At 30.1% G+C, this 16042-nt stretch overlaps 1 long non-coding RNA gene across 1 annotated transcript; it reads left to right on the top strand.

Annotated features, from left to right (window-relative positions):
* The first annotated feature begins 14836 nt into the window (after nt 1–14836).
* LOC114077355 lies at nt 14837–15683 on the top strand. The gene is made up of 2 exons (XR_003578659.1): nt 14837–15131; nt 15215–15683. It is a non-coding gene; the product is annotated as an uncharacterized LOC114077355 (long non-coding RNA).
* The last annotated feature ends 359 nt before the right edge of the window (nt 15684–16042 follow it).

Raw genomic sequence — 16042 nt, 5'->3', positions numbered from 1 at the left:
ACATTTCATTCCATCGATGACCTCTATATGGTAATTCATATAAGCATATGTCTATCCTACTTTCCAATATCATATATTTTAAAAAAAATTCTAGTATCGTTCAATTATATCTTGCTTTCGTTTTTTACTGTTGGTCAGTATGTATTTTACAAATAAAATAAAGTGTTAATCTTATTTTGATTATGTCTTCATGTTTCCTTCCACTCTACATTAAATTAACAAGCTCTCACTAGTTGAAGCTGAATTTAATTGGAATTTATAAACTAAAGAAGATTCAAAAATGAATCTTTCTGTAAAAGAAATATTCGAGTATCAAAACAAGCAAAAAGAATGTTTGATCTAATAGAAAAGGAACATGAAATAATAACGAAACAAATAAAAGGATGTTGTCACATGTTCCACTTAACTTCAAGATGGGATTTTAATTATTTCTCGTAATGTACTATTGTATCAGTTCATTAAGAATTTTACATTTAAGTCACCTTATTAAATTTTTCAATTACTTCTTTGGTTCGTCTTTATTAACTACCCTTTAAAAAGGTTTATTTCAAAATTCGTCAGCAAGACCACTATGATCTATCAAAGTGTGTTTCCCATCCTTCTCAATCTGAGATTATCTAGCTTAACCATTTTATGTATTTTCCTCTCTTAATTCATGTGTCATATAAGTTAGAGTCATGCCATTGTTATTCCCATGGTAACTCTAAAAGCTTAGAAATCTTAAGGATTTTCTTTTTAAATTTTGCGTCATTTTCTGGCCATTAATTGTTCCTACATTTGTTAAATAGACTTTTGTATGAACCAAAGAGCATCTCAGGTTTCCAATAGTCTAATTTTTTTAGAAAAAACTATAATTCTTAAAGTCACCTTCTAGGTAGAATTGTACTACACGTCAACTTCGGTAGGATCTTTTCCCGTGCTAGCTAATCCGAAGAGAACAACAAAATACAACAAATATAAATCATTTGCAACAATAATATACAATAAATATAATAAAAGGACTCATACCTTTTAAAATTTTCTAGAGATAATCTAGATTTTCTTCAACACTAACAAGTTGTTTTAATTATTCACTTCGTAGCCAATCTTAGACACGCTAAAACATGCACCTATTTAGAAACAATGTACTTCTAAATGATTCAAAAAGAAATCCTCCCTTACAAAACAGAGATTTGGATGCGAGACTTGAAACTGGAACACACTTGTATCCCAACTTTGAAGTCTCAAAAAGTAATATTTACAAGAAAAAAAAAGGGAAGACAAACTAGAATAATAAGCCAAGATTTTAATCATACATATGAACCTAAACTAATGTTTTCCTGCCAGAACTATAATAAGCAACCCAATAATGGCTAAGTCTAACGATAAAAAAGCCTAAACTTATACTAAATTCCAACCTAAACACACAATACTACTCAAAATACAATTGATTTGAATGATCCAAGTTGAGGTCGAAATGCACATGAACTACAACTGAGGTGCTTTTTCCTTTCAAAAGGCCTTCGAATGATGTGAAGCTATCAATAATGCCATGGGAACACAAAAACAAATCCAACAATACCCAAATCAATAAAGTAAATCAAAAGTGTAAAGAAATGTGAAAAATGCAAATATGGGACCAGCACATAGAGTAACAAAATCTACTCCATCATGAGGTCCCAAATTTCTCAAGGAAGTTGTGCCCCAAAAATGGGCACAATCCGAGCTACCATAGAGCCTAAATAGTATCCCCATTAATTAAGCTCAAAGGAATCAACAATGGAGATTAAGGAAGAACTTGCGGAGATAAACAATGAAAACACAAAATTAATTGCTGAAGGATTGTTCCCATGTAACTCCCCGATCAACTCCACCAAGAAACACTCAAATCCTTCAAAACAATATCTCTTAATCGCCCATACACCAAGTAGTTAGAAATAATACATGCAAGCTATAAAACAACAATCTAGTAGCTCAGGTAAGTAGAGCTGACCCTCCACAAACTGGATAGAGGCTTGCGAACATAGATTCTAGGACAATCAAACATTCGTGAATGCAGCCAATGTACAGAGAACACGAAAGGGGCTACCCTTCAAGAATGTGGCGAGATCCACACGAATGCAGAAACCTAGGCACTTGGTCTCCATGAACAGGGCACCTGCAACACTACATTAGTGGTTCTACAAGGAAGCAAAGTCCTCCTGGGGCTTGGAATTCGTTCTGAATTTTTCAATGAAAACAAACTATGCTACCTAGTGGCCAGAAACAACATTTGAAATGCAAAACAATCGATGAAACAACCTACAAAGGTCATTTGGTAAAATTCTTTTTTATCAAATACTACGTTTATAAAGAAAAGCCAAGTAAAACTCTAAGCTCCACAAGGTCATCACAATCACATCGAAAACTAAATCAAAGGTCGTTCTAGGACAAACTTGGCATTCCAGAGCTATTTGCGCTGACATAATTCCATTCAAGTGTGTTCACCAAGAATTTTAACCAAGGTCAAACTTTGGGCAAAGTAAAAAGCTAGAATGCATAATTAGACAAATTTCAAATAAAAGCCTCTACACCAAAACCGATCATGAAACTAGAGAAAATTACCCTTCCAGAGCTGATAGAACTGACATAATTTCAACTCCACATTTAAATATCCAATTGTTGACTGAAGTCAGCTCTTTCAAATAATAAGCCTCCCAAATGGAAAAACTAATTAAAACTTACCTGACCACCTTCCGAAATTTAACCCAACTCAGCACCATACAGAAGCCACGAGAAGGGGCAAAACAATATATCACACAAAAATGAACTCGAGGGTCATTACAATTTACGAATTTTGAGAGAAAACTTTATAAAACTAATTAACAAACACTAACCAAAGAAGTAAATGAAGAAGTTTATAAGATAACTTAATTATAAAATTGTAAATGAACTGATACAATTCAACATTCACATAAATGATTAAAGTGTAAACTTGAAGATAGGTTAAAGAAGTTGCAACACCCTTTTGTTTTTGTCAATATTGTTTACTCTCCCTTTTTTTTAAAATTAAATCTAACATTCCTTTTATTTGTTTTGATTCATGAGAGTTCTTTTGCCGAATGGTTCATATTTAGATCTTCTATAGTTTAAAGATTTCAATCAAATCCAGTGTCAACTACTAAGAGCCTATTAGTACACTTTGGAATGCAAGAAAACATGACGAAAAATTTAAAATAAGTTTAAAAATTTATTTTATTTTTCAAGCATCATATAACCAAAAGTTAAGTGGATGCAAACTAATGTTCACTTATACTAGAAACTTGTTAATAATATATGATGTTCTAAAGTAAGATAGACATAATGTTTATATGAGTTGTCTTATAGAGGTTATGGATGTACAAAATTTATTCTTCTCGATATTACTTACATGATATGATAATTTTTATTATATACGTATCTTCTAAAAAAATTTGGGCCATAATTGATAATATTGTCATTTAAAATATGGTCAGATTTATCCGGAAGACTGTTCACATGTAACTTGGTTGATATTGTATGATATAGGTGAAGATAGCCTTGCGGGTAATACATATCATAATTTAAATGAAAATATAGTCAACTATGGTTCAGATCTTTTGACATGATATGAAATGATAGGAAATTATCAAATCGTGCATGAAATAGCGAGAAGCATAACATTTCATTCAATTAATGCCTCTATACGGTAATTCATATAAACCTTATGTCTATCCTACTCTATAATGTCATATATTTTCAATAAATTTCTAGTAACGTCCGATAATAGTTTTCTTCTTGTTTACTTTTTGTTAGTATGTATCCTCCCACTCTACAGTGTATTAAGAAGCTCTCACAAGTTGAAGTTCAATTTAATTGGAATCTATCAACGAAAGAAGATTCAAATATGAATCTTTCGGTAAAAAAGATTGAACTATCAAAAGAAATAAAAAGAATGATTATTGTAATAGAAAAGGAAGATAAAATAATAAAGAAACAAATAAAAGGATGTTGTGATTTCTTCCACTTAGCTTCAAGATTGTATTTTAATCATTTCTTTAAATGATGAATTGTCTCAATTCACTAGTAATATTAAATTTAAGTTACCTTATAAGCTTTTGTCAATTACTTCTTAGGTTCATATGATATATTAACTACCCTTTTTAAAGGTTTAGTTAAAAATTTGTTAGCAAGAACAGGATGATCTATCCAAGTGTATTTCCCATATTCTCAATGTGGGAAATATCTAGCTTAACCACTATATATATTAGCCTCTATCAATTCATGTGTTATATAAGTTAGAGTCATACCATTGTTATTCCCTATTGTTAATCCAGACCATGGTTATCTAAAAGCTTAGAAATCTTTAACATATCCCTTTGACATTTGCGTCATTTTGTCTCTATTAAATTGTTCCTACATTTCTTCAACAAATTTTTTGCTTAACTCAGGAACTTCTCGGTTATCCAATAGTCTAATTTCTTATAAACTGAACTTGTCAAAATCACCTTCTAAGTACAATTGTACTACATGTCATCTACGGTAGGATCTATTTTCGTGCTAGCATAGTTTGAAGAGAACAAAAACATATAAAAAATACAACTTATTTGCAAAAACAATATACAATAAATATAATAAAAGTACTAATAATTTTTAAATTTGCTCGAGATTATCCAGATCTTCCTCAATGCTACTAAGTCACTTTAATTATTCACTTCGTAGCCAAACTTAAAGACAAACTATAATATGCACCATTATTGGAACAATGAATTCCTAAACAAAATCAAGAAGGCGTCCTCCCATACTAAATAGAGACTCGGATGCGACACTTGAAAATGAAACAACTAATATATCATATATCATTTAAGCTTGAATTGTAAATCTAATTTTGGGCATTTTCCACCAAAGTGGGATGATAAAATTTTTAGTGCCATTCTCAGTTTATCCACCAAACAATTTATCTAATTAAATTCTAGCATGAAAACCTCCACTGACAACTCTATATTGCTTTAGATCTTTCATGAGTGAATCGAAAATACCTTTTGGGAATTCTTACTTTACTATCAGTAATTGATTCTAATTTTTAATGTCCATTGAAAAGCATCTTTGTCAATAAACTTTACTATCAGTAATTGATTCTAATTTTTAATGTCCATTGAAAAGCATCTTTGTCAATAAATAGTTGTAAATTTTTAAGTTGCATATCTTCAATATCCTATTATTACAACATAAAGTCACAATATAGTCATTTTCGATCATCCAAGACAACATTGAGTCTTTTTTGGTTATTTTAGCTCTTTGCGATCATCCATTATATAGTAATTGAAAAGAGAGAGAATATATGATAAATAAAATGAAAAAAAAAATATATTCAAAAATCTAAGGATCGTCCATTTTTCATATTTTCTGAAGAAGGATTGTTGTGCATCAGAAGTTTAATATTCTTTAAAATCTAAACTTGTAAATGTCACCTTCTAACATCGACTAATTAGAACTTCTAGAGCTAGTTAGCTGGAAACATAAGACTCCTAAAAGTACTTCTACTAATAGCACTAAAATTTTGAATTAGTCTACTAACAAAAGACATTCTCACAAATAAAAAGTAAAAGAAACACAGGGATGATCAAAATAAAATTGAAACCAAAACACATGACGGCACAGTAGGAAATCTCACCAGAAATGGTGGGTTGATGAAGACCTGGTTTTTGTTGTTAGTTCATGTTGAACAAAACACTTGAAAATGAAAAAAAAAGGGAATGGGTAAGAGGTTTGTTTGTTGGTTGCAAACTTGAGCTTGAGCTTGCTGGTACTAGTTTTGAGCACCAACGAAGTGGAAAAATGAAGTTTTTTCTGGTGAGGTCTGGTGGCTCATTTGTGATTCACTGAAGTGGCAAAGAGGACACACTAGGGTTTTGGTGGTGAGATCTGGGGGTTTGTCTGTCGTCCACTAGAGTGGTAAAGAGGACGGAGTGGGGTTTTGGTTATGAGATCTACGGGTTTGAATGTGTTCATTGGAGTGATGAAGATGATGGATTGATGGATGAGGGTTTTGGCTGTGAGATCTTGGGATTCCATTGTGTTCATCGAACTGGTGAGAGGACAATATTGGGTTTTGGTGGTCAAATCTGGTGGTTCGTTCGGTGGAGTGGCAAAGAGGATGGAGTGGGGTTTTCATTTCAGGCGTTATGGTTGTAGGCGGAGCTACAGTTGGTTGCTGTTTTTTTACTCCGGTTCATCGGAGGGTGTAGGTCCTCACTTACAGCAGCATGAGAAGGGAGAAAGGAGGGTATGGCAGTGGTTTTGGGTTTGGTAGGAGCTTTGAGGTCATTTGACCATCGTGTTTTACCGAAGCATGGAGGTCACCTATGAGTTCTTCGAGTAATTTCCCTAGATAGTAACCCATGATTGAAAAATTACCTAGGGATATCACTTATGTTTGTTTTAGGACAACAATATCACCCAACTTTGCCTAGTTTCCTCAAATATACTTGACAGAAAAAAATACATTATTTCTCTCCTTCCATGGTGTCATGTCACATTTTTTAATTAATTATTAATATTTTTCTAATTCTTTTAAAAGAACCAGAGGAACCCACATATTTTCTTGAAGAACCGGAGGATCCCATATTACTGTTCTTAATGTAATTTTTTTATTGGGTATAATATGTGGGTTTGTCTTTTTTTAAAAAAAAAAAAATCTATCTATATATTATAGGAGAAGTAAAGTGTCACATGTCAGCACCACAAATATTCAAGAATTTTAATTTTTCAAAAAGCATTTTATATATGATCTAAAAATACAATTAAAAAAATTTAATATAGCTTTTTTAAATAGAACATAAAAGAACTTTTGTTTAAAAACTTCTTCGCAAAAAATGGATGATTTTTTAATACCTCTAATTTCAATTTTAAATGAAAAAAATGAAATCAAACTATTTTTTTTATAAAAACAATAATGACTATTACGGGAAAAAATATGAAAGATATTTAAATGCTTCAAATTTCAATTTTTAAGTTTAAAAATGAAAACTGAAAATTGAATTATTTTATAAAAAAACTGTAACGTCTATTTATATTTATCACACTTTCAGTGAATTTAGGGAATGCTCCAACAAAATGGAATGCAGAAATATGTATCTAAATAGGAGAAGACAAAGTGCACCATAAAAAACTGGAATTAGTATTTTAAAAATTAATTAAGAAACTTATAGTAAAAAATAATAATTATCATTAAAAATTAAAAAAGTTATTTTTAAAAAAAAGTTAAAACAATCTATTAGTAGTTAGTTGTAGAGATGGAGTACATTTTTTCATTCATTTTAAAATTTTACATTTATATATCTAAAAAACAAAAAAAATTCAAAAACATAAATAGAAAACAATATTTTTTTTGAAAAAACATATTGCAACCTAACGTTTAAATAGGTTTAAAGCATATTTTTTTAATAAAAATAAATAAATAATGTGACATGGTATCCTTATAGAAGAGAGAATGTATTTTTTTGTGTCAAGTATAATTTGAGGAAAATAGATAAAGTTGGGTGATATTGTAGTCCTAAAACAAACATAAGTGATATTCCTAGGTAATTTCCAAAAAATGGGTGACTATCTAGGGAAATTACTCTAATTATTCATATTCAGTTTATTAAGTTTGTTTGTTTTATTTACTTATAAGCCTCTTAATGGGTTTGAATACACTGAATGAATGATATTTACAACACACTCTTAACACCATTCAAACTCAAAAATAAGACTCCTATCTTAATCCAACTACATCACAACAACTCATAAAAGTTTCTTTTTCTTAATTAATTAACTACATTACCTGTGCTTCGCACGAGATTGAACTACTTTATTAAGCTTATATATGATCATTTAATAATATTCGTATTTCCACATAATTGGCAAAAACATTTTATCTTTAGGAAAAACGTTTCTCTGAAATCTTAAAGTGCTATATTTTTTAAAACTTTCATTTTTGTGGTACAAAAATTATGTGTCATAGATAGATTTGATTTATGAGATAGAAGTTTAAGAAAATCTCCTTGGAAATAGTTGGTAAGATGTAATGAAAAAATTTAAATTGTAGGAAATTATAAAAAACAATATTAGATGTTAAAAAGGACACCAAAATTTGTTGAACCACAACACTCCCAAGTAAAGTGGAAAATCAGGGCCATACAAGATCATAAGTAACTAAATTCAAATGGACGATCTTGGACTCCTTTCTTATGAGGCTCAATCAATCTCTTTTTTACTATTGTATGTCATATGAAGTATATCCTTAAAATACCCCTAAAATTGTTATTATCATAAATGTTTTGTCATTGTTTTCGAATAGTCATTGTTATTTTTAAGGTTTCATATCACTAGACCTAACTTACTTGGATTAAAGCATAGTTATTGTTATGGTTATAGTATGTAGTTACAAAAAAATATTGCAATTATCAACCAAACAGCAGGTGACAGCTGAATGTTCGCAAGGGATATCGTAAATCAAAATTTTGACACATAAAATATTAAAATCTCACAACATTAGTTTATGAGAACTTGAACACACAAATATCCAAAAATAATAATAAAAAGACCTTATTTTCCTAACAATCAAGAAGACAAAGACATGTTTCGTAATATATTTTTTTAAAAATAATCTTTTGGGGTTGTATCAAAGTTTACAGCACACAAATTTAATTGAATTGAAAGAAGCAAAAAGAAAGAGTTATTTCTTCTTTATAAGAAATTAAAAATTTTATCAAAAGAATGAGTTATCACTACACCAAAAATGATATTTCATGATAATTAATAGTTTCATTATCGTTACATATGTATTTTAAGAGGCAATTGATACACTGTATAAATGTCACTAAAGTCTATAGCAACATTATTTAAATGACAATGAATTAATATCGGTAAATGTTGTAGCACTCTTTGTGAATGTACATATTTATTGCCAATATAAAATATTTTTGTTATAGTGTATTTTAGAGATTTGTTAGTTTCACCAAAACTTAATATCTGACTATGCTCAACAATAATATAAGATGAAATATGACAAATTAGTTAACTTGCAACAAAAAAAAGTGGCTATACAAATATTCTAGAAATAGTGCAATGACATAAAAAATGATCAATATAATATACTAATTGTGGAAACCAAGAAAGCAACCATTTTGGTTCTTTTAACAAACTTCATCATTGATCCTGTATTATTCATCAAATATTTATTGTTGTCTGCTATCAAATATAGCACAAGCCACAAGCAATTTTCTCAAAAAGTATATGAAGAGAACCTATAGAAAGCGACAAAAGAGAAGATAAATGGTCAATCTTCCTCACTTGAATTTTTAACATAATTCAAAAACAAAGTTTTCAAAATAACAAAAAAAGTTGCAATAGATACATGCATCCCTATGACTTAAAGTAAAAAATTAAACTTCTGGAAATAGGAGGAAGAAAACTTTGAGAAATGAAATACAGTTTATAAGAAGCTTAATTAATTAATTTGAATTCGAAAAAACCCATGCAAATAATTACAATAGAAATAAAAGATGTGTTACTAAAGAAATATAATGAATTCAACCATCAATAAATTAGTAGAGTATGAGTTGTGCACTAAGAAGTCCAAGAGTAGTAATGTAGCATTCCAATTGAAATCAATTTTCTTTGTTTATATGAAGAAGCATGTAGCAAGGGACAAAAGAGAAGATCAATTTTCAATCATCCTTGTTGAAATTTTAACAGAGTTAAATACAAGGTCACCACAATAGAAAAACGAAATTATTATAGTTAGATGAATCACTATAACTTATAGTAAAGTTTAATCTACATGAAAACTTTTAAGAATGAAACAAATTTCATAAAAAACTCAATTAATATATTTGAATTTGACTAACCTGTAGTGGGGTAAAAAACTACAAATTATAGTGGCAAGAAATTCCACTATTTATCGAAAACATTGGGTAGTGTGAACAAATATTTATTGTGTCTTATCGGAAAGGTCGCAACTCTTTAAAAAAGTTACAACCTTTTAGAAAGGCCACAACCTTTCATAAAAGTACGAGTTTTTCACAACCATCACAACTCTTCATAAAAGTAACAATTTTTTTTTAAAAAAGGTCACAAATTTTCATAACCGTCACAACTTCTCCAAAGCGTCACAACTTTTCATAAAAGTCACAACTTATTCATGAAAATGGAAAGCTAGTTTTGGAAATAAATAAAATTAAAAGGGAATTCTTGTTTCTAGTGGCGCCACGTAGTTGGGACTAGGGTTCTCTTTTATATAAATACATGATCTTAGGTACATGCTTACCGTTATCATTTCCTTTATTCCTACTAACTTAAAATACATCTTTTATTTTCATAAATTAATCAATATATATGAATTAATAAGCACTTCATGATATAACATTTAACACAGTTCCAGAAAATAAGAAAGTATTAAATATTTGATCGATAACAATAACAAATGTCCATTATAAATTAAAATAATTCCATAGACATTATATTACTACTCTACGTAAGCTATTTTACATTGCATTATATTAGATTCTCAAAGTTTTTTAGTAGAAAGAAGTCATATTAATGATGTAACTCAATGTTAAAGTCTTAATAGATAAATCATATTACCTTGTTACGATAAAAATGGTCCAAATATTATTTTCCTAAAAAAATTATTTTACTAAAATGAAGTTTTTATAATATTTTATGGAAATAGCGTTTAATTTCATATGTACATTAAGATATTGAAAACAAACAGTCCCAATAAATCAGTGTCCAAATTCAGAGACAACATCATAATATTCAAATGTTTATTCAGATTTACACATTTAGAAATTAATGCATATCTTAATATTCAGCTGTGTATTCAGATTTAGACGTCTTAATCTTGATGAAAATAAATGAAGCTTAATTGAACAAAAAACATAATAATTAAGAATGCATGTTTTAAAGATTAAATATTTAACTTGGCTAAAAACCGCAACCCAAATCTTAACAATAGAAGTAATAGTGAAAAGACCCAAAGTTGTCTATGTAGCCTCTAACATAACTAAGATGAATGTTGGAACAAACCTCACAACATTCTAATGATCTAAACGGAAAAGCAAGTAAAAGAGTCCTCCGAAATGCAAGAAGGCTCATCAACTGACTCTAGAGTGCTCAACTGGAACAACGGTGCACTGGTTGTCGATCCTCGTTACCTGCGTCTATATCATAACATGATGCAGGCCAACAAGCTCAGTACATTGAATGTACGAGTATGCGATTTGGAATTCTAAACAACATAGGCTTTAGGAGGTACTGAAAGAAACACTTAACTTGGTTCTGCTGAACTCATAAATATTTACTAACTCATTTCATTATAAAGCAGTTAAAATCAAGTGCAATACAATAGAAAGGTTCTTTAAAAGATGATGTCAAGTCTGTGTACATGCAAGTATAAAACATAAATTTCAAATGTATATAAAATATAATAAACTAATGTATATAAAAATATAATAACTACTATGAGAGTTTCTCTAACTTAAAACCATCAACTAAAAGCTATAGTGATGATACATCGATCTACCTCACGTTGTCAGCGCATCTTATACCCGGCCAAAGATATAGGACCTAAAATGCCTTATTGATCTACTAGTCTAATGTAAAAAGGGTTCATCTAAAAATTATGACCCTTTTCTACCCATGATGGCTTCATGGTTTTATGGAGACATGAGTTATTCGAACTCATGCTCGCCCCAATTCAGTGCTCAATACTACTCCAAAAATATAATGACTCTTATATTTTTAAAACGTACTTCTTATGTGAATTGGGATAAGTGCTCAAACACTTAGCTCAATTGCTATCTTGAAAATCTCAGTTTTCCTGCTTGCTTCATTTAGAAAGCTATTATTCTTTTCTGAAAACTAGCCCGAAGGCTCTTTGGAAATCTCAGTTTCCATTCTTATTTAAAGGTGAAGACATTTTAATACTTTTTTGGGAATACTTAGTACCCATATACTTCTTTGAAGAAAATAATGCAACATTTCTTTGAATTAAACTCAAAACATAAATCTTAAAACAAAGTTAAAACGTATGTAAAAGACTTATGAAAACTTGAAATGAACTTCTCTTACTTGACCCTTGACTATTCGTAACTTTGATCTTATTTGCTCTTGACTTGACTCTTAACTAACCCTTGAATTTGAAGTTATGGATTCCAGGTTGTAATTTATGTTTCTAGATGATTTCTATAGGTTTAGAAGTCATTTGGAGTACTTAAAATCATTAGGAAGTGTTAATACACTTTAGAAAGGCTTAACGGATTGAATGCTGAAAACTGGCAAAAAGCACCGACTCGGCGCATCCAGGGTGCGCCGCGCCAGCCCCAAAGTTCAGAGGCCCCATATGGGTGCACGGCAGGCGCGCTGCCCTAGTCCCTCAGGCGCAGATGGGGCACACCGCTTCTGATTCTCCCCGGGTTTCTCTTGACAAATTTTCTTCTCATTTTCTGACCTTAAATAATTTTAATTCAATTCTTTTTCTCAATCCACTTTAGAATCATGTACCCACATCATATACACACGTATTTAACCCAAGAACTCACGAAACAACGCTTCTACATCGAGGAAGTTCCTAAATCTCAACTTATGTTCTAGAAAAAAAGCAATTCATGAACAACCAACAAGAACATTCAGTTTCCAATTGCTTTAGAACTATTAATGAAACATGCTTCGCATGTGGGTGAACGAACCTAAATTTACGAAAGACTCACATACCGTTTTCGAGATCACCTTGACAAAATCCACACTTAAGCTTGAATGTTTCTTGGCTATTTCTTGATTTCTCTTCTCCTTTCTCCTATTTTCTCTTTTCTCCAAGCCCTAGCGCGAATTCTATTTTTTCTAAATCATACAAAGTCTTGCTTTACCCTAATTAAATCTTAAAAATGAACAAATATAATTATGTAAGTAAAAGACCAATTTACCCTTACCAAATCCCAACTAAAATTCTCTTAATCCAACAACCCAACTATCGAAAAGCGTAAATCACTCATTTGAACTCGGAATCACACAAACTTGGTGGCGTTGGGAAGATCATTCCAAAGGCTTTTCAACCGGGTGCTTACACTAAGCCAATGCAGTTTCCATTATTATGTGATTTAATAATGTAGAATGTACTATAAATTTTTACACAGGACATGCAATAACCCAAAAGGTGAAACATATAATTATAAACTAAAACTAAAATCAAATAGTCCAACAAGACCAAAGCTAAAATCAAATAGCTACAATTGCAAACCTAGTGTGAAGTGGTTAGATGACTAATAATTTGATATGGTTATAATGTTTAGTTGTACATAAAATTATTGATATCTAATATTTAGGAAGGGTAAACTTGTAAATTATTATTGTCTTATTGGGCTATCGGTTTATCCAATAACGCAATAGTAAAAGATGATATCGAACCAATAACCCACTAAATTTTTTATACACTCATTAAAAATCCAATAATGCAATAACACATAACCCAATAACATTTTGTTCTATTCGATTTATTGATCAGTTTTGTTTCGCACACCCTTACACTTGTAGCTCTAGTCACCATGTCACGTCTAAAGAATATTGTTCAATTGTAACATAGATGAACTGAAATTTTGTTAACTAATAAAAATATGAAATAAATTACCGCAATGATGTCATTTTTTTTCATTGCCAAGACAGTTCCGCCGATTACAAATAACAGTAGTGCACTAAAAAGATATACTTCTAAAATATGGTTAATTTTAGTTATAATAATACTATGACTCAATGTACCCTTAATATTTTTAATTTCTAGTTCAAATTCTTAGCACATCGTAATAATATTTATAAATAATACGCTATTATTTTTAAATATTATTCGATGGTGTAAAGAAAATTTACAATGATGCTACACCAAACACATTCATAAATTATATATGTGATCACTGCTCATTCTTCCACTTTTTTTTATACTAATTGACTTTCTTATCATATCATATAAAAAGTGTGAAAATTTTAAGTTCAAAGTTCGATTACAAAAATGTGCTTTTTAAAATTGAAAAATATCTTACTAACTTTTAAAATCAAATAAATAATTACAATTAAACTAGACCAAATACATGATATGATGTTACAACTTTCATTTTTAACTTTTTAATGAGGTTTAATATTAGACTATAACTTTAAAGCCTATAAAATATTGAATAATTCTTTTGTCTTTCAAGAAAATATTGTATCAAGAATATTTAAGTGTAAAAATATAAATATATATTTTATAAACATGATAAAAACAAAACAGTAAATACAAACTAATAGAAAAATGAGAGTTGTATAGCCACATCAGATTAAAAGGCAGAGCATTCTTTTATATTTATTTGAACTGATTTCCTCTTACGAAATAAATATATTTTTTTTAATGTTTTCTAATACATTTCTATAATAATTCTTATGTTCTTCCTTATTCATTTTTGATTTTTGATTTTTCATTCTTCATTGTTCATCTTTTAGCAAAAAAATAAGATGTAAATTTATCACCAGTTTTTATTCCATTTTGCAACAAAATCATACCCATCTACAAAATCAGCTAAATTTAACTTTTTTCTCTACAATTTTAGCATGAACTCACAACTTTTGATGTACACAATTTCTTTCTTAATAAACTGGGGATAAAATTTTAGTCAACTACACTTTTATATTTTATCTTCTTTTATTTAAACTTAAAGACCAAGAGGGCCGTTTTAGTAAAATGATAAAAAATTACAAATGGGCTTAGCCCAAAGTGCTAAGTCCATAAAATCAGTAAGAAATACATAAATTAAATAGAACAAAAATATCATAAAAGGAAAGTGGAAAAGTAAGTCCTCAATAATAGCATCTCCACCACGACTTCTACATAAATTAGTCACGGAGCTCCACAAATTGAGCTCCCAGCGGGGACCTGTCGATCGTGTATCAGCAATTATGGTGGGTAAGGGATCTCTAGAAGATCAAAACATGGATTTTTAGTAAGAATAAGGTACCCACTAACTCGATCATTATCTCCTTTGAATGTTGATCTATCTTCCATTGTAGGATTCACATTCAAACTCCGGTGATGCATTCTCGATGTCTACAATGGCAAGTTTATACCTCATCTCTCAAATCAACTCTAGGTGGGTTGAATCCCACAATAAGATTAATACAACCACCTGATATTAGATCGTAAAGAGAGATATTGACTTATTAAATTGTACAGGAAATTCAAGAACTCAGATCATGAGGACTGAATCGACCAGTAGAAAAGTTGAAGAAGAACTCATATCTTCTTGTAGAAATCAGTGTACAGTTTTTTTTCTAAGTGGCTCTCATGCACTCTTGACTGTCAACTGAACAAGTTTTATTCCACCAGGGCCTATCAAAAATATCATCATATTTTAGATACTCCATATTTTGTTTGACATGTTGCACTAGATAAGCTGGTATGTGCATTTGTATCTCATCATAACCCCACCCTATTATCATTTAGGAAGATCTTAATATCAATCATGTTATGGCAACTTTGTTGTTTTGTAGGTTGTCCAAAATAAGGACCCAATCTTGTCTAGTTATGATACCAAATAGAAGGCGTACAACCTTTTTGTTCCCACCATATTTTTTGTTCAACAATATCCCTGTTCATCAACATGCTTTTCAATAGTTGTGATCCATTTTTCCATTGTACTAAATTTGGTATTTGCTTCTTACAATATTTATTCCACATAAAAATTGACCATAGAATATTTTGAGATCTAAATCGCCACCAAAGTTTAGCATAAAAAGCTTGAGATATGTCAATTATAGATCTCATATCTAATACTCTGTCACATCCCCTAGATGTAGATGGCGTCGGCGTCCTGTTTGATGATTAAGATTAGCCTCTTATGTTACATTATTACATATCATTGGTTAAATTAAGGAAAATTTAAAACTTTTCGTTATATTCAACATTGACGTTTACATAGACCTCTACATACACATAATATATTCACATCGAGTATACATAGACCCTTCGTATAGGAACATTACATAGTCTTCTACTTTTATA

This window comes from Solanum pennellii, chromosome 5, assembly GCF_001406875.1.
Source record: "Solanum pennellii chromosome 5, SPENNV200".
Classification (NCBI taxonomy): Eukaryota; Viridiplantae; Streptophyta; class Magnoliopsida; order Solanales; family Solanaceae; genus Solanum; species Solanum pennellii.
Note: the sequence above shows the minus strand (reverse complement) of the source record. Positions and strands in the feature narration are given on the sequence as shown.